The sequence below is a fragment of the Coffea arabica genome, chromosome 11e (genome assembly GCF_036785885.1).
Source record: "Coffea arabica cultivar ET-39 chromosome 11e, Coffea Arabica ET-39 HiFi, whole genome shotgun sequence".
Classification (NCBI taxonomy): Eukaryota; Viridiplantae; Streptophyta; class Magnoliopsida; order Gentianales; family Rubiaceae; genus Coffea; species Coffea arabica.
The window spans coordinates 23,161,524-23,171,574 of NC_092331.1; positions in this window are offsets into that span (position 1 = coordinate 23,161,524).

Here is a 10,051-nt window from a genome sequence, read left to right on the forward strand (position 1 = left end):
TTATCCTTCGAGCAAAAAGTTGGGCAGCATGCCCTTTGTATTTATCCATTTTCCCATCCAAGTACAACTTGGATTCACAAGCCAACAAACCTCCACTCCAACCACAAGTGATAACCAACAACATATATCTATTCAAGGCCTCTAAACGAACTAAACAAACCAAATAATAACTTATCACCATGGATATCAAAGCTAGAAACCAGTTTAGAGAAGAAATTATAAGTGGTAGATTTGTCATCCTTCGGTGTTTTGGTCATAACTGTAGCTAGGTATATCGGATCGAGGTTAATTTTTTGGCATTTCGAAGCTAAGAATAGACCTATATTTCCTATGAAAACATTGACACCCAGTTCTCGCATTTTCAGGGTAAAAAATGGACGGTCAAAAGCACATGAAAAACATGTCAGGAAAATTAGAGTTTTTGCGCAGTCAGGAGTGCTCTGGCCAAATCATAAGCTAAAATGATCCAATTGATCTGAAATTTTGCAGGTAGAAAGTTAACTCAAATCCCTATAACTTTTATGTTTTTTCCAAAAGCTGATTCAGTCTAAAACATGGAGAAATTCATAGCCCAAATTGATTCCAAAAACAGGACAGAACTAACATTCACCACCAAATGCTGGAAATGCAACTTTCAACTATAAAAAGTAGTAAACATGCCACTAATCACTTCACAAGTCCCATTTCCAAACTCAATAACAACATTTGCTAGATAAACATCAATAATCAAAGCTGGAAAATACAAACCCTAGCTGAAAATTTCACTACACCACCAAAAACTAGAAAATCATCCGTCAAGTGCCAAGATTGAAAGCTTCTATAGCATTTTTAGCTAGATTAAGGTAAAGACAAGAGGTGGATGAACTTATACCTTCCCAAAGCCTTCTTGTAAGTGAGGAATCAACCACTTTCTCCCAAGATTTTCACCACTCCTAACCTCCTAAGCACCAAGAGGTAAGTTTAATTGGTTTGGTTTGTGTGATTTCAATTCAACAAGGAAGAATCAAGGTTGGAGTTGAAGTTGTTTTCCTCTATTTGTCCCTCTCTTGCTCTCGGACACCAAGGAGAAAGAATGAAGAAGATGAACCAAAAATGAATGATAAGAAGGAAGGAAATTAGTTGGTCAAACACCTCTTGGATTGCCGTTACTTGTCGCAACAAGATTAACTCTTATTTTTTTTTCTTTTCTTCCCTTTATTTAGTCCAAAATTTTGGCTGCTTTGGAGGATATTTTAGGGGTGATTAGCTGAAATAAAATCAAGGAGATTAAGGTAATAAAGTAGTGTTCAAGTGGTGTACTCAATCGGTAGCAAACGGTGCACGTCGGTTCAAGCCGATTTTTCTTGACTCTCGCATACTTGTGTTTTAACTTATAGTTCACTAACTTATTAATAGAACTTCTAATCATACACTTCCTCTTATTTAAAACTCACTCTTAACTACCAAATTTAGTACACACACCTCACCAATTAATCACACTACCAAATTACAACAAAAATCCTATTTTACCCTAACTATAAAACTAAGGGCAAAACTCTTAATTCTATTATTTATTACAACTATTGAGGGAGTAAATGAGTAGTAAAGGTATTGTAAAGTAATTTAATCAAATTAAAAGGGAATTTTAAGAAAATATAGAGAATTTTGCAAGTCCTCACACTCTCTCTTCCTCAAAAGAATTTCGACCTCGAAATTCATACCTTTATTCGTAAATAGCTCAGGGTACTTCTCTTGCATGTCTGTCTCCAGCTGCCAAGTTGCTTCCTCTACCTCATGGTGTTTCCATAGAACCTTAACTAGTGGAATTTGCTTATTTCTCAAGTCCTTCACCTTCCGATCTAGTACTCAAGTGGGACGTTCCTCGTCGGTTAAAGACTCGTCCAGTTCAATATCTTTTGGTGGCAAAACATGAGTCGGATTCGGGTGATATTTCTTAAGCAAAGAAACATGGAAAATATCATGGATCCGAGATAAACTAGCTAGTAACTCTAGTCGATAAGCCACATTTCCTATCCGCTGGAGTATACTAAAAGGTCCTATGTATCTTGGTTGCAACTTTTTCCCCTTTCCTGCCTGGATCTTTCCCTTCAGTGGCGTAACCTTAAGAAATACCTTGTCCCTTACTTCAAACTCCAAATCCTTTTTTCGATGGTCGGCATAACTCTTTTGTCGACTTTAGGCTGTTTGAAGTCTATGACGTATCACTTTTACCCTTTAGCAGGCTTCCTCAACCCATGGTATTGTTGTCGGATCTATAATTTTTCTCTCTCCTACTTCATCCTAATGAATCGGCGATCGATATCTTCGTCTGTAAAGTGCTTCATATGGGGCCATTTGAATAGAAGAGTGATAACTATTATTATACGTGAACTCAACCAATATCAGATATTGGCTCCAACTCCCTCCAAAATCTACAATACAGGCTCTTAACATATCCTCAAGAGTTTGGATAGTTCTCTCTGATTGTCCTTCAGTTTGAGGATGATAGGCCGTGCTATATTTCAACTTAGTGCCTAGAGCCTCTTGCAACTTCTGCCAAAAGCGGGATACAAATCTAGGGTCTCTGTCTGATACTATGCTTACTGGTACCCCGTGTAATCTAACAATTTCGTCTATATAGAGTTTGGCAAGTTTTTCCAAAGAGTTTCATGTTCACTGGTAGGAAATGTGAGGTTTTAGTTAATCAGTCCATTATCACCCAAAGCGCATCATGACCTCTTTGAGTTTGTGGCAATCCTGATACAAAATCCATCATTATATGCTCCCATTTCCATTCAGGTATCTCTAAAGGCTGTAACAGGCCCAACGGTTTTTGATGCTCAGCGTTCACTTGTTGACACGTAAGGCACTTTTGTACAAACTGAGCAATTTTCGCTTTCATATTATCCCACCAATACAGACTTTTGAGATCCTAGTACATCTTGCCACTATCTGGATGCACTGTGTATCTAGAGCGGTGAGATTCCTTCAAAATCTCCCTTTTCAGTTCCTCATCCTTTGGTACAACAATGCGATTCCGGAACCTTAGAATCCCATAAGGACCTAGGTTAAAGTCAGGTAATTCTCCTTTCTTCACTCTTTCCACCCACTTTTGTATCATTGGCTCTTTCTTTTGAACCTCTTTAATTCGGTCCAATAATGTGAACCTCAATATTTCCAAAGATAACGTTCTGCAGTTTAAGACGAGGGTTCCATTCACATACATTTTCTAACAGGTTCCACTCTTTCACATTAAACCTGCTAGTTGAGCCTTCTAACTTAAAGCATCTGCTACAACATTGGCCTTTCCTGGATGGTAATTAGTGATACAATCATAGTCTTTTAAAATTTCCACCCATCGACGTTGTCTCAGATTTAACTCCTTTTGAGAAAATAAGTACTTAAGGCTCTTATGGTCTGTGTATACCTCAAATGCCACCCCATATAAATAATGCCGCCATTTCTTCAAAGCAAACACCACAGCTGCGAATACTAAATCATGGGTTGGATAGTTTTGCTCATGAGATTTTAACTTCCGAGAAGGATCGACAATTACATTCCTATTTTGCATCAAAACACACCCAATCCTTCTCTCGAAGTATCAGTATACACCGTATAGCTATTCTTCCTATTTGGCAAAGCTAACACTGGAGCCATTGTCAATTGCTTCTTAAACTCTTGAAAACTATTTTCACACTTAACATCCCAAATATATTTTCCTTATTTCTTTGTCAAATTCGTTAGGGGTCTCGTAATTCTCGAGAAATTCTTTATAAACCGGCGGTAATTGTGAGGACCCGAAAATTCCTTTAGAATTTCCTCCCATTTTTGGAAAAATTAATTTATAGTTCCTTCTATGTTTCTTTACTTGATTATTTAACTATTTACTAGCCCCAAATTTCATGGTGATTTCATTAGCTGAGCCAAGAGTTTTATTTTTTCTTTTCAAGTTAGAGTAAGTGAGGATTTTGGCGTATTTTGGTAGTGTGATTAATTAGTAAGGTGTGTGTATTAAATTTGGTGGTTAAGAGTGATTTTTATATAAGAGGAAGTGTGTGATTAGAAGTGCTATTAATAAGTTATGAATCATAAGTTAAGACACTAGTACGCGTGAGTTAAGGAAAATAGGCTTGAACCGACGCGCACCGTTTGCTACCGATCGAGTACCCTACTTGACCACTACTTTCTTGCCCTAATCCTCTTGGTTTTATTTCAGCTAATCAGCCTCTAATTAACCCTTAAAGCAGCCAAAATATTTGATCTAAAAACAAGAGGAAAAGAAACCAAAAACAAGAAAAAATTTGGTGGTGCCAAGTGTTGAACATCTATGCAACTTTTAACCAAGACTTTATTGGTCTTTATCTTGGAATTTTGGACTAAAAATCTCTTCATTCCTTGCTCCTCTTGGCCGAAAATATTGAGAGAAAAACCAAAAAGGGACCTTCAACTTCAACTTCAATTTCAAGCTTGAATTTTGAGTTTCAACCGTTAGTTTTGGAAACTACTCCATGAAAGTGCTAACTAAGGTAGATTTCAAGGTGTTGGTGGAGTGATTTTGGAAGGAAAAGTACTAAGCTACCATCTTTCTTGAGGTTACAAGGTACTTTGGTAAGAAACTTCCTTTTCTCTTGCTTAATCTTGCTAAATTTGGTATGGCAGCTTTCAATCTTGGCTTGCTATGGTTGATTTCCTAGTTTTTGATGGTATAATAAAATTTTCAGCTAGGGTTTGCATTTTTCAGTTTTGATTAGTGCTGTTTAACTAGTAAGTGATGTTATTGAGCTAGGATATGGATTTGGTGAAGTGATTAATGGCTTGGTTGTGACATGTTAAGAGTAAAAGTTGAATTTCCAGCATTTGGTAGTCATTCTATCCTGTTTTTGGACCCAACTAGAACTACATATTAGTCCATGATAAAGGCCAAATTAGTTCTTGCTCATGAAAGTTGTAGGGATTTGAGTTAGATTTCTACCCAGAAAATTTCATCTCAATCAGAGCACTGTAACTTATGAAATGACTAAAATACCCTTGACTGCCCAAATACCCTGTTTAACCGACAGCTTTCTGTTTTCTCTGAGATTTCAATTTTTGACCATAAAAATGCATGATTTGTGTGAGGACTCGCAAACTTCTTATATTTTTTCTCAAAAATGCCTTTTATTTGGAAATTATTATTTATTAAAGCCCTACTACCCAAATCATTCCACAATGAGTGTAAATAAACCTAGAAAGTAGGGTTTCACTTTTGGTTTCAAGATTGGAGCAAAATTAGGGTTTTCACGATCTTTCGCCGGATGAATTTTCAGTACGGAGCAAGAATCAAATTTGGTGATAAAATGACTTTTAAGTGAGAAATAATATGTTATTAGGAGCAATGATATAAGGTTAGTGAATAGGAAGTAAAAACCCTAGTACGTGTGTTTTTAAGAAAAACGGCGCGAACCGACGGGTACCGTGCACTACCGATTGAACACACCACTTGATCACCACTTTCTTACCATACAAGCTCATTAATACTTGAGCAAAATATCTTCTCATTTGCCAGCTAGCTTGACCGAAACTTAGGGTTGGAAATAGCAATGAAAAGAAAGAGAAAAATGAGAGGAGGTGGTGGCGCCAAGTGTCGCCACCTAAGGGTTTCTTGACCAAGAGATGGTCTTCCTTCTTATCCCCAATTTTTGCTCCTTTTCCTTCATTATTTCTGCTGCTTGGCCGAACAAGAGAGAAGAGAAAGAGAGAGCAAGAAACAACTTCCTTCTTCTTGATTTGCACTATCCAAGTGAGGAATCAAAATTCTAAACCGATTAAAGAGTGAGTTGTGAGTTGGGAAGCTAGGGGAACTAAAAAATTTCCAAAGGAGGTGGAGTATCACTCTTCCAAGCTTTGTCTTTGAGGTATAAGATCTGATCATGGTTCTTGTTCTTTTAAATTTTGGTTTAAGATGTTATCTAGTTCATGTTTTGGCTTGATTACAAGATATGCAAGTTGTTGTGATGATTTTGGATGATATATGCAAGTTAGAGTTTAATAAATTTTTGCCTAAACTTGTTATATAGTTAGTATATGTTGTATATAAGATTATATAAGGGCCTTTGGTAGTGTTGGAAGCAAGAAAATAAATAGATTGTCATGAAATCCCAAAAACTCGAGATTTCTGGAATTTTATATTTACATTCTGCCCGGTTTTATTACTCATAGTTAGAGGCTGAATTAGGCTTGTCCTAAAACATGAAAGTTGTAGAGAATGGTATTTTATAGGTTCCTACAAAATTTCAACCCAATCGGAGCTATGTATACTATGAAAAGGCCAAAATACTCTCGCTGCCTAGGATGCATTCCAGTGATCCGTTTTGGACAATTCATCCAGTTAATCGTATTTATTCACTATGGTCCGTACTGATTTAGCTATTTGCCAAAACATGAAAGTTTTAGTATTCTGTCTTAGATTTTAAACGCCTCCAAGAACACCTTAATCAGACCTTGGTAACCTGAGATATAATCATTTAAATGTAGTGCGGTTTTTTAGCCGACTAGTTGGATTTTGGTTCTGTAAATTGGGGATTTGGCTAGGTTGCATTGGAAACTGGACTAAGTGATCTTCATAAAAATTGTAGCCCTCTGTCTTAACTTCGAAACGGTATAAGTTGTGCCTCAATCTGATAAGCGTAGCCTCGGATGTGTTCTTTCCGCAACCACACATCAAATCTGTCTTTTGCTAGGTTACATTTCCGCACTTGTTATCACTTTGATTTTTGTTCTTATGTTGTTATGAGCCTATGGAACGGCTTTTTACTTGAATCTATGATAGGTATGACTTTGGGATTGGTTGAGGAAAAATAATGAAGCCATTTATGGCTGGAAAATTTGGTAAACACAAAGGGCATGCTGCCCAAATTTACGCTTGAGGACTAGAAAACTATACTTGCAACTTGAGTAAAGGTTAGAAGTGATTATCACTTGAACTATCGAGGACCTTTGCTACTTTGTTTATCGAGGGTTATACGTTAGGACTTGGCCGAACTTGTACTCTTAGAAAAATGATATAAATCACTATGAAACCGTTTTACTTGCATTTTTGACTCAAAAGTCATCTCCAAGCAAACATGTTATCAAATTTTCCAGTTTGAAAAGCGAGCAACTATTTCACGACAATTTCTCAAGTGAATTTCAATTTCTTGATTCTTATTGAACGAAACGCTTAAGTTTCGAACCTTAGTTGATTTTCAAAGTTCTCAAGTTAAGTTTATCGCAGATTTGGACTCCAAACCCGGAGTACCACCCAGACACGAGCACTAGAGGCACTATTTTGGTGAGTGCTTCCAAATATCTGATTGAACTCGATATTTGCCATTTGTGACGCCCCGAAAAGTATGAGTGTGAGAACCCGAAAATTTTCTAATTTTCTAGGGTTTATTTAATTTAATCGCCCTCCTTTTCTACAGTTTCTTTATTAGAAAAATTTCCCAAATAAAGTTTATGAGCAAAAATAGTTTTAAAATGATTTTTCTAGTATCGGTTAGTTTTTGAGAAATTAAGAGCGTATTTTGAACGTGGGACCCGCAAGTGCGGTAAATGCAATATATTTTTGACAACTTCTTGGAATTTTGTATTTAGTGATATTATTTTACAAGGTGTTAAGATATTTGTATTGGAGAGACAAAAAGATAAGTTTTGAACCAAAAGGTGACAAGTGTCACCATAAGATTAAGTCTTGGACTTTGACCTTACCTTTACCTTTACCAAATAAATATCAAAAAAATTGCCAAAAATCATCCTTATTTCTAAAGCTTCATAGCCGGCTCTCTCTCAAAGGAAAAGAAAGAAAAGCTCTCAATTTCTTCCTTCTATTTCTTGCTCAATCTTCAAATCCAACCAATAAAACTCCAAATCATTCCATAAAATCTCTTTGCTAAGTGGTCTTGAGGTGTTTTGTGGAGTTGTTTGGAAAGCTAAGGTGACTAGTTTCTCTATCTCTTGTATTGCTAAGGTGAGTTGTGAAGGACCCCTCTCCTTCCTCTAATGATGTTCAATTCATGATTGGTGGTGGTATAAGATGCACTTTCATGGATTAAATCTTGATTTTGGTTGAATTGGTGAAGTTTTATAATTATTGGGGATTTTTATGTTTTCATATGATTATGGGGTCATGTATGATGATTGGAAATGATGTTTAATGACTCTAGGAGGTGGAAAAAGTGATTAATTGCAACCAATTTCTGTTTTGGACCAAAAATTAAAAAGTGAGGGTTTTGTGATGAACATTCTGTCCGAATTTTTAGGTCATAGATAGAGGCTGAATTGGCCTTGGTTTAAAACATGAAAGTTGTAGGTAATGATATTTTAAAGGTGCCTACAAAATTTCAGGTCAATCGGAGTAGTACGGAATGAGATAAGTCGAAATTACTATTGCTGTTCTGGGTTCATCAGGATGTTAGAACTGCGTCTGAAATGGGTTGTTTTGACTGGAATTGTTTTGGATTTGGGTGTTGAGGTCTTCTGATGAAATGTAGTTTGATGTCCTAGCTACCATATGCCTTTGGAATTTCTGCATTCGGACCTGTATAGACTGAGTTGGACTAATTACAGCATAGTGTAATTTGTAAACCTGCAATTACGGTTCTGGTTTGGTATTTGGCATATTTGATCTAGTTGTGCTAGGATTTGGACTGAGTGGCCTTCTACATTGTTGTAGCCCTGTCTCTTAGCTTCGAAATGGTGTATCTTACACCTTCATCCGACAATCGTAGCGCCTTTGGTACCATTACCGCAAAATGACGTCAAAACCTATTTTTCTAGTTTTGAGCTTAACTTTCATTTCCGGACTTTTCCCTAGCTTGACTTGTACTAGCACTACTTGGAACTTGCTGAATGACTATTGGATGAACTTGTTGTTGTGTGTGTACCTTTGGGTTGGAATGTGGAAATAATGAAGCCATGATGGCTGGAAAAATTAGCAAATTCAGGGGAAGTGCTGTCCAAACTTTGAAGGAACTTGTTTGCATTGAGTTTGTGATTTAAGACTTGGATTTGAGCAAGTCAATGATATTTAATGGATGATTCTGAGCCATGGAGGTGAGTGACCCTAAACTATTTCCAAAGTACTTATGAAACGTTTCTTGCATTATTTACTTTTGAACTGTTTCCAAAGTTACTTCTGAACTGTTTCCAAAGTTACTTTTGAACTATTTTCTTGCATATCATGCGTGCTTATATGAGAGCGTTCCTTGTTTGATATATTTCCTTGACTAATTGGCTTGTTATTATGTATTGATAATGTATTAAGTGCTTTCAATGATTGTTAAAACGAGTTTTCTGGGCGAGTGTGTACTTTATCGCACTCAACCTAAATAAATGTGAAATTTTCATGATTAATGATTAAATGCTACTTGCGCATGAATGTAAGCCTTTTTGGGCTGAACTGGCCATTGCCCCTTGTTACCGGTCGTCTCGAGCCAGAAGCGGACTCGGTCGGGCGATTAGGGACCTGGGTGAACGTTTGGTATACTCGAGTATTACCTTTGTAGGTTGGTGGAGGTTGGTGGAAAATGATGCAATTTCAAATGAGAAAAAGAAAAGGAAATGACAGGAGAACGAACGTATCTTTTTCATGAATGTTACTATCGCTTTCCAATGTACATGTTTCTTGAATTATTGATACTCCATACTTAATGTTTTGTAAACGTTGTAATTGTTTCTAGACTTATCATTTGATTTACGACATCATTGAAATGAACTATTGTTAAACAGATTTGATTACTGATTTTACTGGTTACTCGCTGAGCTTCTAGCTCACCCCAAAAATGTTTTATTCCCCTCCACAGGGCTCAAGGCGAAGGAAGGGCTTGTATTGTTTATTCATGGATTATCTCATGTATGGATTGAACTTGGATTTCCTTTTGTGTAATCATTCATATTGGGATTGTATTGAACGTTTAAGAACGTTTAGAATTGATTGGATGTGTAATAGTCTAGTTTTGGACTTCCTCCTGTATACTACTTGTGATCAAGGATCAGAGTGGCGCTGCGGAAGCGTGGACGCTTCGCTTTTGATATGTAAAGTTTGGGAACCTTT